At 37.3% G+C, this 26,814-nt stretch overlaps 1 long non-coding RNA gene across 1 annotated transcript in view; it reads left to right on the top strand.

Moving 5' to 3' along the window:
• The window catches only part of LOC309612505, a 564,995-nt gene that overhangs the window by 526,123 nt on the left and 12,058 nt on the right, over positions 1 to 26,814 (top strand). Inside the window, exon 3 of the long non-coding RNA XR_014235226.1 lies at positions 9,123 to 26,814. This exon is cut by the window's right edge and continues 12,058 nt beyond it. This is a non-coding gene — a long non-coding RNA (uncharacterized lncRNA). The remainder of the gene's footprint in view (positions 1 to 9,122) is intronic.

The raw sequence follows: 26,814 nt of genomic DNA, 5'->3' as shown, positions 1-26,814 counted from the left end.
TTTAGAAAGAATTTTTGGAATATCTATAAAAATGAAACAATTATACATCTCTAGATGTACCCTTGGCCCTCCAGAGATAATCTTTGTAGCCTACCCATCAATCCCCAGTTTCTTGTCTCAGGATTACATAGAAATTTTGGAAATTTACAAAATGGTGAGAAATCCTAAGCATTGACATATATGTAATGAACGTTTCTGAGAGGAGGAAATTTACAGACCTTGTAATGTAAGAATTAAGCAAAAGTGCATCTAATGGAAGAATCGATGATGTGTTTACCAAGTACTCTTAGGCTCCAAGATGTAAAAATACACTCAAATACATTCACATAAAATGGGTGGTGTATTGTAAAGTTGTGGACGTCATGGAAATGTAATTTGGGTGCTACTATACAGGAAGGCTCAAGGAAATCAGACCCAGAAGGGTGGGAGCCAGAGGCCAGAGTTACCTCTCTAATTCTGAGAAGCTACATGGTGTTTGGGTCTCTCTCTCTCTCTCTCTCTCTCTCTCTCTCTCTCTCTCTCTCTCACTCTCTCTCTCTCTCACTCTCACTCTCACTCTCATCCCTCTAATCTGAGTCTTCTCTTTTCTGCTCACCTCTCACCCAGTCAGCTCCTTCTACTTACTTGTAGTTTTTGCTTTCCCATATATTTCTCTTCCTTGTGAATTTGGAATGCCTTTACAAAAGCTCAAGTCCAAACTCCACATTATCATTCTGCTTGAATGCTTAAGAAAGACCAACTGCAGTCTCATCATTCAGTTCAAATTTTTAAGGGAAGGAAACTGATCGGTTCTCAACTAGGGAAATAATGTTCTGATCCTAAATTAGGTGTTATCTTGGGTCCATCAGTCTTGACTGAGGGATGGCAAACATTGGGAAATTAGGAAAATATTATTATGGCTACGTGCTGGAGGTTATGGGCACTTTTGTCTGCGCCAGGTGAGGTTAACTTTTAGGATGAAAGAGATATGGATGTCATATCAGCTCTCTGATGCTGGATTCTAGGCCAAGCGAACAGGGGTCTGTCTGGGTTTGCCCTCAGCAAGTAGGTCAGGTTCTCAGACTGTTGGCCCCTGAGCTTAGTATGTCAGAGAATGCTTTCATGCTTGAACAGCTGGGGTGTTTTGTTTGGTTTTGAATTTAATACCTATACCTGTGGCATGCACTTCCCGATTCTACACAAGCCCTATAAGCCAGCCAATTGCTGTTATTGACCTGACACTAAGAGGAGTTGAAATTTACAACCCCAAGGTTAGAGAATTTGAGTAAAAGTCTATAATATTTATGAATTTGCCAAGATTATTGTTATAAAGTTGTTGAAATACTTGGCCTATGGAGTAGTTCCTTATAACTAGGCAGGAAGGATCCTTTCCCTTAACATTTAATGTGAACTGGACGTTATGATGGACAGTTTTAATATACTATCTAATTTAATAAGCACAGAAACTCTGTAAGATATTTATTATTATCTGCATTTGGGGATTAGGAATAGCAATTCTGGGCTTGAGTCACAAGTTCTCCTGCTTACCATCCATGTTTCCTTGCAAAGTTATTTAAACTCCATTAGTCTCAATTTCCTCCTTTGTAAAATGGTGGTGATAGTACCTATAATATAGGTTTAATGTCAAAATTAAATGATAAAAGTATTTAAAATTACTTACATGTAATAGATACTTAAGCATTCTCTTGTCTTTGGCTTCGTGTTTTAGACAATACAAATTTAATTATTTAATGAATCATCTATCATCATCTCTACTCTTGAGCTGTGTGGTTACTACTTAAGTTGGGAAGATATTTCTGTAATTTTTTTATGCTTCTATATACTCGGGGACCAGTGATATAAATTTGAGTACTAATTGTGTTAATCTACTTGTTATGTTAAAGAAGCTATTTAGTCAGAGGAGTAGTAGTGAAGTCACTTAAAATCATTTGGATAAGGGGGTTGTGATTCTATAGCATCATTTTTTCAGTGTTTTACTCTTCATAAAGGTCAGCACTGTTGTCTCTAAATTTACCTTTAGTCTAACTGTGTTAAAATTGTCACACCCTAACTGAATTATTGCAGTGTTGTAGGTCCAGGATAATCCATGTACATTTAGATTATTTAAAACATCTCTTGTCAAATCATTCTGTTGGAGCAGGAAACATACAACTCACTCTCATATGACATGTGTAAATTTGATTACTAGAAGCTATGTGTCCTAATAGATGGTTTATTTTCTTCAGTGTGCTTCATCTTCTCTGGGAAGTTCATTCCAGCTTATCTTTGCATGGGAAACAGGTTCTTGCTTCAAGCTGTCCTACTGCCTTCAGATCTTATTCCCTCCTAATGACCTTTTATAAAGAATTATTCACTTGTGTGTTTGACTTGGAGACCTGGGAGATTTGATTTGCGGGGGGAAACATGATTTTCTTAGTCTGGAGCTTTAAGTACTTGGGGCATGTCAGGAGAAAAAACTCTTGAGGGAACCACGGTCAGATGGATTTAAAAGGTTTACATTTTAATCTGAAGATTATGGGAGGACACTGAAGGACTTTGAGTAGGTTAGTGAGCTGATATTTTGAATATTCCATATTTCCTAAGTGCCTCCCACATAGTTTTTTGTTTCTTTGTTTCTTTCTTTTTTGAAAAGGTTTCCTGACCACAATGTAAAAGATAGGGTAGAGCAAAAATTGGAGCTATTGCTGTAACTCTAGTGGGCCTTGACTAAGGCCTGAAATAAAACCGCGACAGAGAGAATACCAGTGAACGAAAAGAATTAAGAATAGGGGAAGAAAGAGGAGGGGAAAATCAGATTCTCACCATAATATTAATGGGAAAAAGGAAAGCATTTTGTAGTTAGGGCCAAGCTTGTCAGAGGGTGGTTTCAGTTTTATAAAATAGTGTTATCACCATATTCCTCTTTTTGCCTGACCTCTGGCCCAGTTACTTTCCCTTTTAAAATATTTTTTAAAATACCTTTAATTATATGGGAAAATGTATGATACCAGAATTGAATATCAAATATTTTTAGAATATAAATACCTTGCAAAGGTAACATTCCTATCTCAATGAGTATCAATAAAAATATTGATTTTTACATCACAGATTTCCCAAAGTGTATGGTGGTATTGTAGAGAGATGGAGGTTGGCATTATAAAGCTAAGAGAGTGGGGAGACTGAATACCTGTTCCAAAGGAGAAGAAAGTAGTAGAGAAGGAGAAAAGAAAGCAGACAGGGGAGGCTCAAGGTCCCTTGTTCATTCACTTCTATCTGTCCTATGTAAGAGAAAGTATTTGTTCACCCACCAGTAATACAGATCTTGGTTTAGAGACTCTGGAGAAAAATCCTTGTTAAAATGTTTTCCTCCCCAATCTGCTACCATGGTCTTAAATTTCTATTCACAATAGAGCCCATAGGGTTAAAGTATTGTTTTTCAGGACTCGAGGTGACTGAAATGGTAGCACAATCACAAATCTATCTTATCTATCTACATATCTATCTATCTATTATCTATCATCTGTCTATCTTCATAATTTTGCCTCTCCCAGTACAATGTTTTATCTAAACAGTTCCAGGTACATCCTTTGGGTAGGGCAATTGGACAATTACCTTGGTCGCCACCCTTGCTGTGAGGAATGAGGCATACACAGAGTACTACCAGTTCAGAGGCCTAAGGTAGGAATGAACTTGGTGTTGCAAGGAATACCAAGGGAAACTTCTGTGCCTAGAGCATAATAAACATATTTTGATGTAATTACAGGCCAAAACATAGACAGGAACAAGATAATATAAGGCCCCATAAGACATAATAGGTAATTTAGACTTTATTAAGGTGCAAAATAAAGCTACTGAAGGATTAGAAGCAGGGGAGGGATATGACTTAATTAATATTTTATTTTGTCTGCTGTTAGGGAAGAGAGAAGAATAGAAGGGCGATCAAAGAGGAGACTGGGAAGATTCCAAGGAAAACATAATGATCATTTTGACCAGGGTGGTTGTGGTACAGATGGAGAATATTGGAGGGATTTCAGTAACGTTCTGGAGTTAGAGTCCACTGATTTTCAAATGGTTCAAATGTGTGGATTATGGGAAAAGAGAAATTAAGAATAGCTTCATTTGTCATTAATATCTTTAAAAAGAACAATTTCATGGAAGAGGTAGAGACAGAAGCTCAGGATGAGTAATTTGAGGAGAGAATTAGAGATTGGAAAATAGAGACAGGGAGGAGAGGGAACACTGTAAGGAGTTTTACTGAGGAAAATCTGTATATCTTCTTTGGAGAAATGTCTATTTAGGTCTTCTGCCCATTTTTGGATTGGGTTGTTTGTTTTATTAATATTGAGTTGCATGAGCTGCTTGTAAATTTTGGAGATTAATCCTTCATCAGTTGCTTCATTTGCAAATATTTCATCCCATTCTGAGGGTTGTCTTTTCATCTTGTTTATGGTTTCCTTTGCTGTGCAAAAACTTTTAAGTTTCATTAGGTCCCATTTGTTTATTTTTGTTTTTATTTCCATTACTCTAGGAAGTGGATCAAAAAAGATCTTGCTGTGATTTATGTCAAAGAGTGTTCTTCCTATATTTTCCTCTAAGAGTTTTATAGTGGCTGGCCTTACATTTAGGTCTTTAATCCATTTTGAGTTTATTTTTGCATATGGTGTTAGGGGGTGTTCTAATTTCATTCTTTTCCATGTAGCTGTCCAGTTTTCCCAGCACCACTTATTGAACAGGCTGTCTTTTCTCCATTGTATATTCTTGCCTCATCAAACATAAGGTGACCATATGTGCATGGGTTTATCTCTGGGCTTTCTATCCTGTTCCATTGATGCATATTTCTGTTTTTGTGCCAGTACCATACTGTCGTGATTACTGTGGCTTTGTAGTATAGTCTGAAGTCAGGGAGCCTGATTCCTCCAGCTCCGTTTTTCTTTCTCAAGATTGCTTTGGCTCTTTGGGGTCTTTTGTGTTTCCATACAAATTGTGAAATTTTTTGTTCTAGTTCTGTGAAAAATGCCAGTGGTAGTTTGATAGGGATTGCACTGAATCTGTAGATTGCTTTGGGTAGTAGAGTCATTTTCACAATGTTGATTTTTCCAATCCAAGAACATGGTATATCTCTCCATCTATTTGTATCACCTTAAATTTCTTTCATCAGTGTCTTATAGTTTTCTGCATACAGGTCTTTTGTCTCCTTAGATAGGTTTATTCCTAGGTGTTTTATTCTTTTTGTTGCAATGGTAAACGGGAGTGTTTCCTTAATTTCTCTTTCAGATTTTTCATCATTAGTGTATAGGAATGCAAGAGATTTCTGTGCATTAATTTTTTATCCTGCTACTTTACCAAATTCATTGATTAGTTCTAGTAGTTTTCTGGTAGCATCTTTAGGATTCTCTATGTATAGTATCATGTCATCTGCAAGCAGTGACAGCTTTACTTCTTCTTTTCTGATTTGGATTTCTTTTATTTCTTTCTCTTCTCTGATTGCTGTGGCTAAAACTTCCAAAACAATGTTGAATAATAGTGGTGAGAGTGGGCAAACTTGTCTTGTTCCTGATCTTAGTGGAAATGTTTTCAGTTTTTCACCATTGAGGACGATGTTGGCTGTGGGTTTGTCATATATGCCCTTTATTATGTTGAGGTAAGTTCCCTCTATGCCTACTCTCTGGAGGGTTTTTACATAAATGGGTGTTGAATTTTGTTGAAAGCTTTTTCTGCATCTATTGAGATGATCATATGGTTTTTATTCTTCAACTTGTTAATATGGTGTATCACAATGATTGATTTGTGTATATTGAAGGATCCTTGCATTCCTGGGATAAACCCCACTTGATCATGGTGTATGATCTTTTTAATTTGCTGTTGGATTCTGTTTGTTAGTATTTTGTTGAGGATTTTTGCATCTATGTTCATCACTGATACTGGCCTGTAGTTTTCTTTCTTTGTGACATCTTTGTCTGGTTTTGGTATCAGAGTGATGGTGGCCTCATAGAATGAGTTTGGGAGTGTTCCTCCTTCTGCTATATTTTGGAAGAGTTTGAGAAGGATAGGTGTTAACTCCTCTCTAAATATTTGAAAGAATTTGCCTGTGAAGGCATCTGGTCCTGGGCTTTTGTGTGTTGGAAGATTTTTAATCACAGTTTCAATTTCAGTGCTTGGGATTGGTCTGTTTATATTTTCTATTTCTTCCTGGTTCAGCCTCAGAAGTTCGTGTTTTTCTAAGAATTTGTCCATTTCTTCCAGGTTGTCCATGTTATTGGCATAGAGTTGCTTGTAGTAATCTCTCATGTTCCTTTGTATTTCTGCAGTGTCAGTTGTTACATCTCCTTTTTCATTTCTAGTTCTATTGATTTGAGTCTTCTCCCTTTTTTCTTGATGAGCCTGGCTAATGGTTTATCAATTTTGCTTATCTTCTCAAAGAACCAGCTTTTAGCTTTATTGATCTTTGCTACTGTTTCCTTCATTTCTTTTTTATTTATTTCTGATCTGATCTTTATGATTCCTTTCCTTCTGCTAACTTTGGGGTTTTTTGGTTCTTCTTTCTCTAATTGCTTTAGGTGTAAGGTTAGGTTGTTTATTTGAGATCTTTCTTGTTTCTTAAGGTAGGATTGTATTGCTGTAAACTTCCCTCTTAGAACTGCTTTTGCTGCATCCCATAGGTTTTGGGCCGTCGTGTTTTCATTGTCATTTGTTTCTAGGTACTTTTTATTTCGTCTTTGATTTCTTCAGTGATCTCTTGGTTATTAAGTAGTGTAATGTATAGCCTCCATGTGTTTGTATTTTTTACCAATTTTTTCCTGTAGTTCATATCTAGTCTCATAGCATTGTCGGAAAAGGTACTTGATATCTTTTCAATTTTCTTAAGTTTACCAAGGCTTGATTGTCACCCAAGATATCTATCCTGGAGAATGTTCCATGAGCACTTGAGAAGAAAATGTATTCTGTTGTGTTTGGATAGAATGTCCTATAAATATCAATTCAGTCCATCTTGTTTAATGTATCATTTAAAGCTTGTGTTTCCTTATTTATTTTCATTTTGGATGATCTATCTATTGGTGAAAGTGGAGTGTTAAAGTCACCTACTATGATTGTGTTGCTGTCGATTTCCCCTTTTATGGCTGTTAGTATTTGCCTTATGTATTGAGGTGCTCCTATGCTGGGTGCATAGATATTTACAATTTTTATATCTTCCTCTTGTATCGATCCCTTGATCATTATGTAGTGTCCTTCTTTGTCTCTTGTAATCGTCTTTATTTTAAAGTCTATTTTGTCTGATATGAGAATTACTACTCCAGCTTTCTTTTGATTTCCATTTGCATGGAACATCTTTTTCCATCCCCTCACTTTCAGTCTGTATGTGTCCCTAGGTCTGAAGTCGGTCTCTTGTAGACAGCATATATACGGGTCTTGTTTTTGTATCCATTCAGCCAGTCTACGTCTTTTGGTTGGAGCATTTAATCCATTTACATTTAAGGTAATTATCGATATGTATGTTCCTATTACCATTTTCTTAATAATTTTGGGTTTGTTATTGTAGGTCTTTTCCTGCTCTTGTGTTTCCTGCCTATAGAAGATCCTTTAGCATTTGTTGTAAAGCTGGTTTGGTGGTGCTGAATTCTCTTAGCTTTTGCTTGTCTGTAAAGGTTTTAATTTCTCTGTCGAATCTGAGTGAGATCCTTTCTGGGTAGAGTAATCTTGGTTGTTGGTTTTTCCCTCTCATCACTTTAAATATGTCCTCCCACTCCCTTCTGGCTTGCAGAGTTTCTGCTGAAAGATCAGCTGTTACCCTTATGGGGATTCCCTTGTATGTTTTGGTTTTTTTTTTTCCCTTGCTGCTTTCAATATTTTTTCTTTGTATTTAATTTTTGATAGTTTGATTAATATGTGTCTTGGCGTGTTTCTCCTTCGATTCATCCTGTATGGGACTCTCTGTGCTTCCTGGACTTGATTAACTATTTCTTTTCCCATATTAACGAAGTTTTCAACTATCGTCTCTTCAAATATTTTCTCAGTACCTTTCTTTTTCTCTTCTTCTGGAACCCCTGTAATTCGAATGTTGGTGTGTTTAATATTGTCCCAGAGGTCTCTGAAACTGTCCTCAATTCTTTTCATTCTTTTTTCTTTATTCTGCTCTGCAGTAGTTATTTCCACTATTTTATCTTTCAGGTCACCTATCCGTTCTTCTGCCTCAGTTATTCTCCTATTGATTCCTTCTAGAGAATTCTTTATTCCATTTATTGTTTTGTTGCTGTTTAGTTCTTCTAGGTCCTTGTTAAACGTTTCTTGTATTTTCTCCATTCTATTTCCACGATTTTGGATCATCTTTACTATTATTATTCTGAATTCTTTTGCATGTAGACTGCCTATTTCCTCTTCATTTGTTTGGTCTGGTGGGTTTTTACCTTGCTCCTTCATCTGCTGTGTGTTTCTCTGTCTTCTCATTTTGTTTAACTTACTGTGTTTGGAGTCTCCTTTTCGCAGGCAGCAGGTTTGTAGTTTCCGTTGTTTTTGTTGTCTGCCCCCAGTGTGTAAGGTTGGTTCAGTGAGTTGTGTAGGCTTCCTGGCGGAGGGCACTAGTGCCTGTGTTCCAGTGGATGAGGCTGCATCTTGTCTTTCTGGTGGGCAGGTCTGCATCTGGTGGTGTGTTTTGGGGTGTCTGTGACCTTATGATTTTAGGCAGCTTCTCTGCTAATGGGTGGGGTTGTGTTCCTGTCTTGCTATTTGTTTGGCATAGGGTGTCCAGCACTGTCGCTTGCTGGTCGTTGAGTGGAGCTGGGTCTTGGCGTTGAGATGGAGATCTGTGGGACATTTTCGCCATTTGATATTATGTGAAGCCAGGAGGTCTCTGGTGGACCAATGTCCTGAACTTGGCTCTCCCACCTCAGAGGCACAGACCTGATGCTCAGCCAGAGTGCCAAGACCCTGTCATCCACATGGCTCAGAATAAAAAGGAGGAAAAAAAGAAAGAAAGAAAGGGTAAGAAAGTTATTAAAATAAAAAATATATAATTATTATTTTAAAAAATTTAAAAAGTAATTAAAAAAAAAGAAAGACAGTAGAGAGCAACCAAACCAAGAAAGAAATCCATCAATGATAACAAGTGCTGAGAACTACCCTTAAAAAAAAAAAAAAAAAAAAGACAGACAGAACCCTAGGACAAATGGTACAAGTAAAGCTATACAGACAAAATCACACACAGAAGCATACACATACACACTCACAAAAAGAGAAAAAGGAAAAAAATATATATATATTTTTGCTCCCAAAGTCCACTGCCTCAATTTGGGATGATTCTTTGTGTATTCAGTTATTCCACAAATGCAGGGAGTTTATTGTGGAGATTTAATCTGCTGCTCCTGAGGCTGCTGCCAAAGATTTCCCTTTCTCTTCTTTGTTCGCACAGCTTCTGGGGTTCAGCTTTGGATTTGGCCCTGTCTTAGCGTGTAGGTCGCCTGAGGGCGTCTGTTACCCGCTCAGACAGGACGGGGTTAAAGGAGCAGCTGATTAGGGGGCTCTGGCTCACTCAGGCTGTGGGAGGGAGCGGTACGGAATGCAGGGCGTGCCTGGGGTGGCAGAGCCTGGCATGAAGTTGCACCAGCCTGAGGTGCTTCCTTCTCCTGGGGAGGTTGTCCCTGGATCACAGGACCCTGGGAGTGGCGGGCTGCACAGGCTTCCAGGAGGGGAGGTGTAGATAGTGACCTGTGTTTGCACACAGTCTTCTTGGTGACTGCAGCAGCAGCCTTAGCGTCTCATGCCCTTCTCTGGGGTTCGCGGTTTTTAGCTGTGGCTTGCGCTCGTCTCTGGAGCTCGTTTAGGCTGCGCTCTGAATCCCCTCTACTCGGGCAACGCGTAACAAAGAGGCAAGAAAAAGTCTCTTGCCTCTTCGGCAGCTCCAGACCTATTCCGGGACACACTTCCGGTAGCTGTGGCACACTAGCCCGCTTCAGGCTGTGTTCACGCAGCCAACCCCAGTCCTCTCCCTGGGATCCAGTAGTACTGATTTTTGAATTTGTATGTATGACTGTAAAATTATTGGGTCATAATTTCATAGTATTTGTGGTAAAAAGTAAAGGAAAAAATGAAGCATTTTTATAAACCAAGGTTTGATAAATTTTTTTCGGGTGGGTCTTAGAGTTTGGGAAAAAGAAACGAGCCATCATATCAGATATTAGATATCAGAGGACAGTAGCTCTGAGGGGAGCAATCCTGATCCAGACCTAACCACAGCTGAAGATAATCGCAGTGTTTGCACTTAATGATTTGGTGTTCTTTATAGTAGATAGTCACAGTGTTTGAGTGGGATTGAACTGAATTCATCGCTGATGCTTTAGGCAGTAATACAGAATTGCCTGAGGGAATATTTACAGATGGTTTCAAGAGCAGTATGAAATCTGGAAACAGTTTCTATTACCATGTACAGAACTTAAAGTTCTCAATATTGGGATATAGTTGTTGTGTTGAAATCTAAATGATAAATGCAGTCAGTTTTACACATCTTCCGTCATTAGTTTGCCAAGATTTGTGTTTATGGTTTAATTCTGATGCATGCAATTATGGTAGGATACGGTCATAGTCATCTACTGGCTGTTGGATAGAGTGTGTGTATGCAGTGTGCATTTAATCACTTTTTAAAAAAATTTTTTTAACATCTTTATTGGAGTATAATTGCTATACAATGCTGTGTTAGTTTCTGCTGTATAACAAAGTGAATCAGCTATACGTATACATACATCCCCATATCCCCTCCCTCATGCATCTCCCTTCCACCCTCCCTATCCCACCCCTCTAGGTGGTCCCAAAGCACCGAGCTGATCCTCCCTGTTCTATGCGGCTGCTTCCCAGTATCTATCTGTTCTACATTTGGTGGTGTATATATGCCAATGCCACTCTCTCACTTCGTCCCAGTTTACTCTTCCCCCTCCCTGTGTCCTCAAGTCCATTCTCCATGTCTGCATCTTTATTCCTGTACTTCCCCTAGGTTCTTCAGAACATTTTTTTTTTTAGACTCCATATATATGTGTTAGCATACAGCATTTGTTTTTCTCTTTCTGACTTACTTCACTCTGTATGACAGTCTCTAGGTCCATCCACCTCACTACAAATAACTCAATTTCGCTTCTTTTTATGGCTGAGTAATATTCCATTGTATATATGTGCCACATCTTCTTTATCCATTCATCCGATGATGGACACTTAGGTTGCTTCCATGTCCTGACTATTGTAAATAGAGCTGCAATGAACACTGTGGTACATGACCCTTTTTGAATTATGGTTTTCTCAGGGTATATGCCCAGTAGTGGGATTGCTGGGTCGTAGGGTAGTTCTATTTTTAGTTTTTTAAGGAACCTCCATACTGTTCTCCATAGTGGCTGTATCCATTTACATTCCCACCAATAGTGCAAGAGTGTTCCCTTTTCTCCACACCCTCTCCAGCATTTATTCTTTGTAGATTTTTTGATGATGGCCATTCTGACCGGTGTGAGATGATATCTCATTGTAGTTTTGATTTGCATTTCTCTAATGATTAGTGATGTTGAGCATCCTTTCATATGTTTGTTGGCAATCTGTATATCTTCTTTGGAGAAATGTCTATTTAAGTCTTCTGTCCATTTTTGGATTGGGTTTTTTGTGTTTTTGATATTGAGCTGCATGAGCTGCTTGTAAATTTTCGAGATTAATCCTTTGTCAGTTGCTCCTTTTGCAAATATTTTCTCCCATTCAGAGGGTTGTCTTTTGGTCTTGTTTATGGTTTCATTTGCTGTGCAAAAGCGTTTAAGTTTCATTAGGTCCCATTTGTTTATTTTTGCTTTTATTTCCCTTTCTCTAGGAGGTGGGTCAAAAAGGATCTTGCTGTGATTTATGTCATAGCGTGTTCTGCCTATGTTTTCCTCTAAGAGTTTTATAATATCTGTCCTTACATTTAGGTCTTTAATCCATTTTGAGTTTATTTTTGTGTATGGTGTTAGGGCGTGTTCTAATTTCATTCTTTTCCATGTAGATGTCGAGTTTTCCCAGCACCACTTATTGAAGAGGCTGTCTTTTTTCCATTGTATATTCTTCCTCCTTTATAAGGTGACGATATGTGCGTTGGTTTATCTCTGGGCTTTCTATCCTGTTCCGTTGATCTACATTTCTGTGTTTGTGCCAGTACTGTACTGTCTTGATTACTGTAGCTTTGTAGTATAGTCTGAAGTCCGGGAGCCTGATTCCTCCAGCTCCGATTTTCTTTCTCAAGATTGCTTTGGCTATTTGGGGTCTTTTGTATTGCATACAAATTGTGAAATTTTTTGTTCTAGTTCTGTGAAAAATGCCTTTGGTAGTTTGATAAGAATTGCATTGAATCCGTAGACTGCTTTGGATAGTATAGTCATTTTCACAATGTTGATTCTTCCAATCCAAGAACATGGTATATCTCTCCATCTATTTGTATCATCTTTAATTTCTTTCATCAGTGTCTTATAGTTTTCTGCATACAGGTCTTTTGTCTCCTTAGATAGGTTTATTCCTGGGTGTTTTATTCTTTTTGTTGCAATGGTAAATGGGAGTGTTTCCTTAATTTCTCTTTCAGATTTTTCATCATTAGTGTATACGAATGCTAGAGATTTCTGTGCATTAATTTTGTATCCTGCTACTTTACCAGATTCATTGATTAGCTCTAGTAGTATTCTGGTAGCCTCTTTAGAATTCTTTGTGTATAGTATCGTGTCATCTACAAGCAGTGACAGTTTTACTTCTTCTTTCCCAATTTGGATTCCTTTTATTTCTTTTTCGTCTAGGATTGCTGTGGCTAAAAATTCCAAAACTATGTTGAATAATAGTGGTGAGAGTGGGCAACCTTATCTTGTTCCTGATCTTAGTGGGAATTGTTTCAGCTTTTCACCATTGAGAACGATGTTGGCTATGGGTTTGTCATATGTGGCCTTTATTATGTTGAGTTAAGTTCCCTCTGTGCCTACTTTCTGGAGGGTTTTTAACATAAATGGTGCTGAATTTTGTCAGAAGCTTTTTCTACATCTATTGAGATGATCATATGGTTTTTCTCCTTCCATTTGTTAATATGGTTTATCAAATTGATTGATTTGCATATATTGAAGAATCTTTGCATTCCTGGGATAAACCCCATTTGATCATGTTATATGATCCTTTAATGTGCTTTGCATTCTGTTTGCTATTATTTTGTTGAGCATTTTTGCATCTATGTTCGTCAGTGATACTGGCCTATAGTTTTGTTTTTTTGTGACATCTTTGTCTGGTTTTGGTATCAGGGTGATGGTGGCCTCGTAGAATGAGTTTGGGAGTGTTTGTCCCTGTGCTATACTTTGGAAGAGTTTGAGAAGGAGTGGTGTTAGCTCTTATTTAAATGTTTGACAGAATTCTCCTGTGAAGCCATCTGTTCCTGGGCTTTTGTTTGTTGGAAGATTTTTAATCACAGTGTCAATTTCAGTGCTTGTGCTTGGTCTGTTCATATTTTCTGTTTCTTCCTGGTTTAGTCTCAGAAGGTTGTGGTTTTGTAAGAATTTGTCCATTTCTCCCAGGTCGTCCATTTTATTGGCATATAGTTGCTTGTAGTAATCTCTCATGTTCCTTTGTATTTCTGCAGTGTCAGTTATTTCTCCTTTTTCATTTCTAATTCTATAGAGTTGAGACTTTTTCCTTTTTTTCTTGATGCGTCTGGCTAATGGTTTATAAATTTTGTTTATGTTCTCAAGGAACCAGCTTTTAGTCTTATTGATATTTGCTGTTGTTTCCTTCATTTCTTTTTCATTTATTTCTGATCTCATCTTTATGATTTCTTTCCTTCTGCTAACTTTGTGAGTTTTTTTTTGTTCTTCTTTCTCTAATTGTTTTAGGTGTAAGGTTAGGTTGTTTATTTGAGAAATTTCTTGTTTCTTGAAGTAGGATTGTATTGCTGTAAACTTCCCTCTTAGAACTGCTTTTGCTGCATCCCATAGGTTTTGGGTCATTGTTTTCATTGTCATTTGTCCCTAGGTCCCTTTTGATTTCCTCTTTGATTTCTTCAGTGATCTCTTGGTTATTTAGTAGCATACTGTTTAACCTTCATGTGTTTGTATTTCTAACAGTGTTTTTCCCTGTAATTGATATCTAGTCTCATATTCTTGTGGTCAGAAAAAATACTTGATATGATTTCAGTTTTCTTAAATTTTCCAAGGCTTGATTTGTGACCCATGATATAATCTGTCCTGGAGAATGTTCCATGAGTACTTGAGAAGAATGTGTATTTTGTTGTTTTCGGATGGAATGTCCTATAAATATCGATCAAGTCCATCTTGTTTAATGTGTCATTTAAAGCTTGTGTTTCCTTATTTATTTGCATTTTGGTTGATTTTTCCATTGGTGAAGGTGGGGTGTTAAAGTCCCCTACTATTATTGTTACTGTCGGTTTCCCCTTTTATTGCTCTTAGTATTTGCAGTATGTAATGAGGTGCTCCTATGTTGTGTGCATAAATATTTACAGTTGTTATATATTCTTCTTGGATTGATCCCTTGATTATTATGTAGCATCCTTTTTTGTCTCTTGTAATAGTCTTTATTTTAAAGTGTATTTTGTCTGATAAAATAATTGCTACTCCAGCTTTCTTTTGATTTCCATTTGCATGGAATATCTTTTTCCATCCCCTCACTTTCAGTCTGTATGTGTTCCTAGGTCTGAAGTGGGTCTCTTGTAGATAGCATATATACAGGTCTTGTTTTTGTATCCATTCAGCCAGTTTGTGTCTTTTGGTTGAAGCATTTAATCCATTTACATTTAAGGTAATTATTGATATGTATGTTCCTATTACCATTTTCTTAATTATTTTGGGTTTGTTATTGTAGGTCTTTTCCTACTCTTGTGTTTCCTGCCTAGAGAATTTCCTTTAGCATTTGTTGTAAAGCTGGTTTTGTGGTGCTGACTTCTCTTAGCTTTTGCTTGTCTTTAAGGGTTTTAATTTCTTGGTCGAATCTGAATGTGATCCTTTCTATGTAGTGTAATCTTGGTTGTAGGTTTTTCCCTCTCATCACTTTAAATATGTCCTGCCAGTCCCTTCTGCCTTGCAGAGTTTCTGCTGAAAGATCAGTTGTTAACCTATGGAGATTCCATTGTATATTTTTGGTTGCTTTTCCCTTGCTGCTTTTAATATATTTTCTTTGTATTTAATTTTTCGTTGTTTGATTAATATGTGTCTTCGCATGTTTCTCCTTGGATTTATCCTGTATGGGACTCTCTGCACTTCCTGGACTTGATTGACTATTTCCTTTTCCATGTTAGGGAAGTTTTCAACTATAATCTCTTCAAATATTTTCTCAGACCCTTTCTTTTTCTCTTCTTGGTCTGGGACCCGTATAATTCGAATGCTGGTGCATTTAATGTTGTCCCAAAAGTCTCTGAGGCTCTCCTCAATTCTTTTCATTCTTTTTCTTTATTCTGCTCTGCAGCAGTTATTTCCACTATTTTATCTTCCAGGTCACTTATCCGTTCTTCTGCCTCAGTTATTCTTCTATTGATTCCTTCTAGAGAATTTTTATTTCATGTATTGTGTTGTTGATCATTGTTTTGTTGCTGTTTAGTTCTTGTAGGTCCTTGTTAAATGTTTCTTGTATTTTCTCCTTTCTATTACCAAGATTTTGGATCATCTTTGCTATCTTTACTCTGAATTCTTTTTCAGGTAGACTGCTTATTTTCTCTTAATGTTTGGTCTGGTGGGTTTTTACCTTGCTCCTTCATCTGCTGTGTGTTTCTCTGTCTTCTAATTTTTCTTAACTTACTGTTTTTGGGGTCTCCTTTTCACAGGCTGCAGGTTCGTAGTTCCCGTTCTTTTTGGTGTCTGCTCCCAATGGGTGAGGTTGATTCAGTGGGTTGTGTAGGCTTCCTGGTGGAGGGGACGTGTGCCTGTGTTCTAGTGGATGATGCTTGTTCTTGTGTTTCTTTTGGGCAGGACCACTTCTGGTGGCATGTTTTGAGGTGTCTGTGAACTTACTATGATTTTAGGCAGCCTCTCTGGTACTTGATGGGGTTGTGTTCCTGTCTTTCTAGTTGTTTGGCATGGGGTGTCCAGCACTGGAGCTTGCTGGCCGTTGAGTGGAGCTGGGTCTTATCCTTGAGATGGAGATCTCTGGGAGACCTCTCACCGACTGATATTATGAGAGGCTGGGAAGTCTCTGGTGGACCAATACTTTGAACTCAGCTCTTCCACCTCAGAGGCTCAGGCCTGACACCCAGCCAGAGCACCAAGACCCTGTTAGCCACATGGGTTAGAAGAAAAGGTAGAAAAGAAAAAGAAAAAAAAGAAAGAAAAAAAATTAGATAAATAGTTATTAAAGTAAAAAAAATAAAAAAGTTATTAAAATAAAAAAGGAATTAAGAAAATAATAAAGAAGAGAGCAACCAAGCCAATAAACAATTCCACCAATGATAAGAAGTGCTAAAAGCTGTACTAAAAGAAACAGACCAACAGAACCCTAGGAAAAATGGTGAAGGCAAACCTATACAGACAAAATCACACAAAGAAGCATACACATACGCACTCACAATAAGCGAAAAGGGGGGAAGAATATATATATATATATAAAAGAAAGACAGCAAGCAAATTAATAAAGAAATCTACCAATGATAATAAGTTCCAAATACTAAACTAAGATAAACATAAAACTAGAAACAAATTAGATGCAGAAAGCAAACCCCAGTTCTACATTTGCTCCCGAAGTCCACCGCCTCTGTTTTGGGATGATTTGTTGTCTATTCAGTTATTCCACAGATGCAGGGTACATCAGGTTGATTGTGGAGATTTAATCTGCTGCTCCTGAGGCTGCTGGGAGATATTTCCCTTTCTCTTCTTTGTTCGCACAGCTCCTCAGGTTCAGCTTTGGATTTGGCCCCGCCTCTGCATGTAGGTCACCCTCTGGCATCTGTTCTTCACCCAGACAGGAGAGGGTTAAAGAAGCATCTGATTCGGGGGCTCTGGCTCACTCAGGCCAGGGGGAGGGAGGGATACTGTTGTTATAATTGGAATGCAGGGCGAGCCTGCAGCATCAGAGGCCGCCATGATGTTGCAACAACCTGAGCTGTGCCTTTTGTTCTCCTGGGAAGGTTGTCCCTGGATCACGGGACCCTGGCAATGGTGGGCTGCACAGGCTCCCCGGAGGGGAGGTGTGGATGGTGACCTGTGCTTGCACACAGGATTCTTGGTGGCTGCAGCTGCATGCCTGTCTCTGGTGTCCGCACTGATAGCCATGGCTTATGCCTGTCTCTGGAGCTCGTTTAGGCAGTGCTCTGAATCTCCTCTCCTCGCCCACCCCGAAGCAATGGTCTCTTGACTCTTAGGCAGTTCCAAACTTTTTCCTGGGCTCCGTCCCAGCTAGCTGTGGCACACTAGCCCCCTTCAGGCTGTGTTCATGCAGCCAAACCCAGTCCTCTCCCTGGGATCTGACTGCAGTGTACATTTTAAATGTGCTTGCCTTAAATTTGTAATTCTGTATGCTCTGACTCTAAGGCAGTTTTAGCTTTTAAATCCAGACTCTACATGTAAGTATTAAACTGTGTGTTTAATTAGCAGTTTTATTTGACCTTCTAATTTCACTGTTTGATGGCAGATGTATAGAATACAAGGTTTAACAAAAGGGCTTTTTTATTTGAATTGAAGAATGTGTTCATGGCATGGAGATTTAGAAGCTAGCTAAAGACTCGATTTCTCTTTTGGCTATAAACCAAAACCAAAAATGTCTCCTTCTTTATTTGAATACAATTACAAATAATGTAAAATGTCGTTTATAACAACAACAACATAAACAAATTTATAGGATTTTTAAAAAAATTTCAAGCCTACCAAATGTTTTATCTTCATTGGTCAAGACCCTAGATTGCCAGTGATCTCAGACACAATTCTGAGGTAGTAAAAACACTTTAAATCTCATCTCCTTCTGCAATAAGTGATTTAATCTCAGAAACTTTTTCCAGGTTCTAATTCCATTGGTGCTACTATTTGATTGTCTATAAAGCAATCACTAGCCACTAGCCATATGTAAAAGTAATCAGCTTCTCTGTAAATTTAGTGGATTTCAGCCTGTTGAGGGTTAAGTTTTTGGCAGACCAATATTCTATTATTTGTGTTACTTGGAGACTGTCAGAAAATGACCTTTAGGGGACATATAAAAAGATGGTTAAAATCTTTATAAATAACTGGAAGAATTTAGATGTAGCCTCTAGTCAAAAAGCCACTGTATTATATAGAGCTGTCCATGGAAGAACATTTTGGCACAGTAAAATGGCTGGGATTTATTCATCCATTTACTCATTCAGCATACATACTATCAATTCAGTGACTATTATGTGTCAGATATGCTTCTAGGCAAGGGGAATACAGTAATAAATAGGATAGACAACTTCTTTGCCATCTAGGAGCTTACATCATAATGGGAAGATAGACAATAAACAAATAAATATATACTATGTCAGGTAGAGCTATGGGTAACCAAAAGTGGAAAGCATAAGGGATCGTGGGAAAGAGGGTGTTGGTATTTTATAAGATTCATTAAGAAAGGCTTAATTGACAAGGGAAGGAAAAAATTCATGCATCTATTTGGGAGAAGACCACTTCATGCAGAGGCTAAATCAAGTACAAAAGTCCTGAATTTGCATAGTGTTTGTCATATTTGAAAACTGAAGTAAGGCCAGTGTAGCTGGACTGGAGTGGAAAAGGAGATAAGAGGTAGTATACAAGGTTATAAGATACTGAGGAGGCCTGAACATCTAGGTTTTATAGGTGACTATTTGTATTCTGGCTCTTTTTCTGAGTGAAATGATTAGTGATTGGATGGCTTTGAAAGGAGAAACAAGACAATATGACTTGTATTGTAAAAGAATCACTCTGATTGCTATGTGAAGAATAAATGTATAAGGAGCAAAGAATGGACCAAAGGAAGTGTTTAAGAGGTTATTACGATAATTTGGAAAACAGATGACGTCGTAGTAAAAATAAGAGAGTAGATGTTTTATATCAATTGAGGATTGAACTAACAGGTTTTTAAAGATGGATGTGCATGAGGTATGAGAGAAAGAGGGAAGACAGATAACATGATACATTTTAGTCTACTAATGTGGAAAATTAGAATGATCATTTTCAGAGATGAGAAATAGAAGAAGCAGGCTGCAGAAAAAGCAGATGTTTGTTTCTGGATACGTTGTGTTTGAGATGTTTATTATACATTTAAATGGAAATATTGAGTAGCAACTAGAGATATAAGAGTATGACATTCAAGGCAGATTATAGACATACATTTGGGAATTATCAGCATACAGGAAGTATAAATGGTGTTCAATGCTTAAAGACTTGAAGATATTAGTGGGGCTGAGTTTTCTTTTTTTGTTGGAGGGGGGGATGAATCTTAGTTCCCTGATCAGGGATTGAACCCGGGCCCAGGCAGTGCAAGCCCAGAATCCTAAGCACTGTGCCACCAGGGAACTCCCTGGGAGTTTCATAGAGTAGTTGAGGATTGAATCCGGGGGCACTTCAGCTTTTAAAATTTGAGGAGATGTCTTTAAAAAAAACTAGCAAAGAGAAATATAAAAAGTGGCTAGTGAAGTGAAGCAGTTGTTTAAAGAATACACAGTAATAAATCATGTCAAACTCAGCTGATAGATCAATTAAAATGAATATTGAATAGTGATCATAGAAGTTGGTCAAATGAAAGTTATCAGCAACCTTGACAGGAAGGTCGTTAAATAGGAAAGAAGGATTCAGAGATAGAACTCTTCACGTTTTTTGCTAGGGAGACTGGAACTCATAAATGAACTATGGTATTAATTTATGTATATAAATAGAAGAAGGACTTTACTAAATAATTGTACTTATAATCAATTTATGATAATTCTGACAGAATACTATATTGTGTTTTCAGGACAAAATACAGGGATTAATATTTTAATCTTACCAAGGTAGCTTTGGAACATTCATATTAAATCTTTCCCCCGATCCTCCCTACTGCACTCATTTTCTAGCTAAGTTACTATTATTTAACTACATTGACATGTTATCTTTGTGAAGATTAAAAAAAAAAAAAAAAAATAGCACATTGTCCCAACTTCATAGTGCTTGCCTAAGGTTGAATCTTAATCAAAATGTTAGAAAATGTTCCCCTCTCCTATGCTCCCCACCTCCATGCTGGCACATGTTTAAGAAAAATAACAGTATAATACAGCCTCCACCATAAACACAAGGTATCACTAGAGATATTTGAAGCCTGTGATGTGCTGAGGGTAACTATAGCAATAATAATCTTCATTCCCAGTCCAATTGCTGACTCTAATATCATAATCTCCCACACTAAAACCCTTACAGAAGTAAAGGTGTGCTCATCTCCAAGCATAAACATAATTGACCTCAGTATCTAGGACCCCATAAAGCATGTCCAGTGTTCAAGAAATAATTACAAAGGCCACAAAAGGACAAGAGAAAACACATTCTGAAAAGATAAATAAATTTACATACTTAGGCTCAGATATGACACAAATATAACTATAGGGATTTAAAATAACTGATTATTAAGTCACAGCTGCTCATGAAAAAGGTAGACAGCGTGTAAGTGAAGGTTGGTAACTTATGCAGAAAAATTAAAAAACTATAAGAAATAATCAAGTGGAAATGCTAGAAATCAAAATCATAGCAACCAAAATGAAGAATGCCTTTTTCAAGCATATCAGATGACTCAAAAGAGTCAAAGAATGAATCAGTGATAGCAGGAAAATAGAAATTACCAAAATTGAAAGGAAAAAAAGAAAAAATATATATAAGTTAAAAAAAGCAATCAAACAATGTAAAATAGTTAAACATATACATAATCCCAGTTTATTTTAAATATGTTTATTGGAAACCAAGAGCACACTGGGTTTTTTTTTGGGGGGGGCAGGGAGAGGAAGAGAGAAAAAGAAACAAAATCATGCTCAGTTAGACCAAGAGAAGGCAAAAAAAGGAAGGATACAAATCAAAACTAGCTATAAACAGGGTACATTTTAGTCCAACCATGTAAATATGGTTTTAGGGGGCTTCTAATTTCATTCTTTTACATGTAGCTGTCCAGTTTTCCCAGCACCACTTATTGAAGAGATCTTTTCTCCATTGTGTATTCTTGCCTTCTTTGTCATTGATTAGGTGACCATAGGTGCATGGGTTTATTTCTGGGCTTTCTATCCTGTTCCATTTATCTATATTTCTGTTTTTTGTGCCAGTACCATACTGTTTAGATGACTGTAGCTTTGTAGTATAGTCTGAAGGTGGGGAGCCTAATTCCTCCAGCTCCGTTTTTCTTAAGATTGCTTTGGATATTTGGAGTCTTTTGTGTTCCCATACAAATTATAAATTTTTTTGTCTTAATTCTGTGAAAAAATGCCCTTGGTAATTTGATAGGGATTGCATTGAATTTGTGATCATTTTCACAGTATTGATTCTTCCAATCCAAGATCATGGTATATCTCTCCATTCGTTTGTGTCATCTTTGATTTCTTTCATCAGTATCTTACAGTTTTCAGAGTACAGGTCTTTTGCTTCCTTAGGTAAGTTTATTCCTAGGCATTTTATTCTTTTTGTTGCAGTGGTATATGGGATTGTTTCCTTAATTTCTCTTTCTGATCTTTTGTTGTTAGCATATAGGAATGCAACAGATTTCTGTGTATTAATTTTGTATTCTGCAACTTTACCACATTCATTGATTAGCTCTAGTAGTTTTTTGGTGGCATTTTTAGGACATAGGCAGAACACTCCTTGACATAAATCACAGCAAGGTCTTTTTAGACCCACCTCCTAGAGTAATGAAAATAAAAACAAAAATAAGCAAATGGGACATAATTGAACTTAAAAGCTTTTGCACAGCAAAGGAAACCATAAACAAGATGAAATGACAACCCTCAGAATGGGAGAAAATATTTACAAAGGAAGCAACTGATAAGGGATTAATCTCCAAAATATACAAACAGCTCATGCAGCTCAATATCAGAAAAACAAACAGCCCAATCCAAAAATGGGCAGAAGATCTAAATAGACATTTCTCCAAAGAAGACATACAGATTGCCAACAAACACGTGAAAAGATGCTCAACATCATTAATTATTAGAGAAATGCAAATCAGAACAACAATGAGGTATCACCTCACAATGGTCAGAATGGCATTCATCAAAAAATCCACAAATAATAAGGGGAGTCAGGGGAAACCACACTGTTGGTGGGAATGTTAATTGATACAGCCACTATGGAAAACAGTATGGAGCTTCCTTAAACAAACTAAAAACAGAACTACCAAATGACCCAGCAATCCCACTCCTGGGTATATATCCAGAGAAAACTGCAATTCAAAAAGATACATGCACCCCAGTGGTTATTGCAGTCCTATTTACAATCGCCAGGACATGAAAGCAACCTAAACGTCCATCAACAGAGGATTGGATAAAGAAGATGTGATACATATATACAATGGAATATTACTCAGCCACAAAAAGAAACAAAATAGTGCCATTTGCAGAGACGTGGATGGACCTAGAGACTGTCATAAAGAGTGAAGTAAGAAAGAGAAAAACAAATATTGTATGGTATCACTTATATGTGGAATTTAGAAAAATGATATAGATGAACTTATTTGAAAAGCAGAAACAGAGACACAGACATAGAGAATGAACGCATGGATACCAGCGGGGAAAGGGGAGGGTGGGATGAACTGGGAGAATGGGATAGACATATATTCACTACTATGTTTAAAATAGATAACTAATGAGAACCTTCCATATAGCACAGGGAATTCTACTCAATGCTCTGTGGTTACCTAAAGGGGAAGGAAATCGAAGAAAGAGGGGATATGTGTATACGTATAGCTGATTCACTTTGCTGTATAGAAGAAACTAACACAATATTGTAAAACAACTATACTCCAATTAAAATTAATTTAAAAAGAATGAAGTACTGATATATGCTACAACATGGATGAACATCAAAAACATCAAAACACTGTGCTAAGTGAAATAGATTACTACATGCTGTATAATTCCATTTATATGAAATTCTAGAAATGGCAGTATTATTACAACGGGAAGCAAATTAGTGGTTGCCTTGGACTAGGGTAATGGGAAGAAATTCATTGCCCATCGGCTGGAGGAAACTTTTTAGGACAGTGTAACTATTCTACATCTTCATTATGGTGATTGTTACATACTATATACACTTACTAAAATTCATTGAACTGTACGTTTAAAGAGGGTAAATTTTGTTTAATGAAAATTACACATCAATTATTCTGGAAAAATAAATATACTGTCAGATACAGGAATAAATATATCATAAGGGTAGTGCTGTTCCACTTTGAATGTTTATTCCATATTTTAATAACAACAATAAAAATGAAAATATAATTATTTCAAGAAAGTCAAACTGTCTAGAAGGTCTAGTTTATTTCACTTGGACTGAAGTAAATTAATTACCTATCTTATACTATATGGAACTTTCTTCAGATGTTTTTTCCCTTTGTCTAGGAAACTAAGATGAATGTCTTTGTAAAGATTGCCTCAGTACCTTTGCAATCCCTCCTTCTTATCAGAATGAAATAGTTTTTTGTTTTTGTTTAATTTTTGAATTTTATTTATTTTTTATACAGCAGGTTCTTATTAGTTATCTATTTTATGCATATTAGTGTATATATGTCAATCCCAATCTCCCAATTCATCCCAGCACCACCCCCCCCACCAGAATGAAATAGTTTTTAAAAAGTGCAAAGACAGTAATTATTTATGAGACAGGGTTTCCTCTCACATTTTCACTTCCCTTCTCTATGATTCTTAATTATTATTTTGTGAGATGGTATCGAGTAGCCTATATTTTTACCCCTCATCCTTCTATAATTACCCTACCTGGTGACTCCTGGAAAAAAACACTCCGAATCATCATTTTCAAAAACAAACAAACTTGCATCTAACCATTCCCCACAACAAAAATTTCTGCCAAGTCAGGCCCAGTTTTGTGAAACAAAGAATGATTCTTTGCCCCAGCTGAAGCCACATTCACAAAAACCTAGTAATGAAAGGAAAATAAAGAGTGTTTGTGGAAGTCTTCAAACCATTCGTTACTGGAGTTAAGAGGCCTCTTTCATTTCCATTGACTTAAATTTCTGGCAAGTCTAGATAAGTATGTTTAGAAATAACTTTTTTTTTTAAATTTTTATTTATTTATTTATTTATTTATGGCTGTGTTGGGTCTTCGTTTCTGTGTGAGGGCTTTCTCTAGTTGCGGCAAGTGGGGGCCACTCTTCATCGCGGTGCGCGGGCCTCTCACTATCGCGGCCTCTCTTGTTGCAAAGCACAGGCTCCAGATGCGCAGGCTCAGTAGTTGTGGCTCACAGGCCCAGCTGCTCCGCAGCATGTAGGATCTTCCCAGACCAGGGCTCGAACCTGTGTCCCCTGCATTGGCAGGCAGATTCTCAACCACTGCGCCACCAGGGAAGCCCTAGAAATAACTTTTGTCACATAATTTGATGTTGGTGTTCAGTCTGTAAAAAACAGGGAAGGGAAGAACTTTGTATGGATTCAAAACTGAGCATCAAATGGTGTATCTCCAAAAAAACATTTTAAAATTTGTTTCTGAAGACTTTATGTTAAAACTTAGTCAACAGTCAGATGTAGAAGGATATGCCCACATATTACCAGACCTGTTTTGTGTGATGATGTCTCCATAATATTTAGGGTATAAGGAAGTGCAAGAAGTGAATCTATTCATCACTAAAAGCTTGTTATCTGAATCATGTGTATTTGCCTGTACATCACTTTTAAGTATGTTTAATGAGTGTTTCTTCTCTAATTTAAAATTGTATTTTGTTACTTCTCTCAAAACATACTTATTGGGCATCTTCCATGTGTAAGGGTCTGTCCTAGGTACTGATCACATAGCAGAGAACAAAAGTGACACAGCTCCCCACCTATGAGACCTATTATTCTAATGGAGATGAAAGATTCTTATTTTTAAAACTCTATAAAACAAATATACAATTACAACATGGAATAAGTCCTAGGAAACAATATACTGTGAGAGAGTGGAACTGACAAAACAAAACTTTGTGAAATGAACAGAAGACCTTGCTGCAACTTTGTGGTTGAGTTTGGTGTTGTGTGCAGGTGTTAGCAAAGAAAGCAAGGATGGCATTGGTGGCGATGTTGAAGCAAGTTTCTAAGCTGACCTTAGCAGTTTAGAGAAGCTCAAAGAACTCCTTGGGGCTGAAACATAGGAACAAAAATAGATCAGTCCACGGTGAGTTTGGAAAAATAAAAGGTAACATGCCTGGTAGAGCATTACAAAAATGTGGTAAAGGAAGAAGGGCCTAAAAGAAATGGGTAGCATGTCACACACATTTGACTACACAGGCCAAATTGTTGTTCACCATTTCCCAATTATCTCAGAGCTTTTTTTTACAGCTTATTTGCTTGAATGAGGGCTTTTGATTATGTGTTTTGGCTTCTTCCCTTAGACCCTGCCTTTCTTGTTTTGTTTTGTTTTTTGAGTATCATTATAAATATATCTGTTTTTTTTTAAACATCTTTATTGAAGTATAATTGCTTTACAATGGTGTGTTAGTTTCTGCTTTATAACAAAGTGAATCAGTTATACATATACATATACAGTAAGTCCCCTACATATGAACAAGTTCCGTTCCAAGAGTATGTTCCGTTCGTAAGTCCAATTTGTTCCCAAGTCCAACTTGTTCATAAGTCCAACAAAGTTAGCCTAGGTACCCAACTAACACAATCAGCTATATAGTACTGTACTGTAATAGGTTTATAATGCTTTTCACACAAATAATACATAAAAAACAAACAAAAAATAAAGAGAACATTTTCAATCTTACAGTACAGTACCTTGAAAAATACAGTAGTACAGTATAACAGCTGGCATACAGAAACTGGCATCGAGTGAACAGGCAAGAAGAGTTACTGACTGGAGGAGGGTGAGGAGATGGGAGATGGTAGAGCTGAAGGATCGTCAGCAATAGGATATGGAGGACAAGCTGCAATTTCACTCATGCCTGACGTTGATGGAACGCACTTTCTCATCTTTTAAAGTTTGCAGCTTGAAGGATCGTATGTAGGGGACTTACTGTATTCACTATTTTTTAGATGCTTTTCCCATATAGACCATTACAGAGTATTGGGTAGAGTTCCCTGTGCTATACAGTAGGTTCTTATTAGTTATCTATTTAATTTTCTTGATTTTATATTTGTTTCTCTTTTTTCTAATACTGACAACATGAGCTCCAGATAACACACTGAAGTTCTTAAAAACTACTCAGTCTACTGATGGAAATGTGGTTATCTTCCTGGGGGTGACACTGCCCCCTCCCTCGGGCTGCATTTGTAAAAGGAGAAGGACATCTTTTGTTGATATGTGATGGGAGGTGGTGCTGCTGGTATATAACTTCAAGAGGGTCAAGGATAATGAACCCTGAAAAGCACCATACATTTTTACACAACGAAGAATTGCTCAGCCTAAAATACTAATAACACATGTGTAAAGAAATACATAGAAGCAGAGAGGGATTTACCAGAAAGCTAAGGAGACTTAATCTTCAGGGCCTCTCACTTGCAGTAGTTCCTTGATAGGTTCTAGGAGTACTCTAGCATCCCAGAAACATACTCACATGGTCACATATTCCTTTTTAAATTAGCTGTAGTAAACTATTTTAACTGAAATTGATGAAGACCTCCTCTCCTTCCACTCTGGCTTTGACTTCCCGCTCACACTTACCTTTACCTTTGGTGGCATTGAAGTGGCCACAGGCATTTGGGGATCCAGCCAAAGGGATTTTTTTAATGTGGAT

The sequence above is a fragment of the Balaenoptera borealis genome (assembly GCF_965194805.1).
Source record: "Balaenoptera borealis genome assembly, chromosome: 15".
NCBI lineage: Eukaryota > Metazoa > Chordata > Mammalia > Artiodactyla > Balaenopteridae > Balaenoptera > Balaenoptera borealis.
Note: the sequence above shows the minus strand (reverse complement) of the source record. Positions and strands in the feature narration are given on the sequence as shown.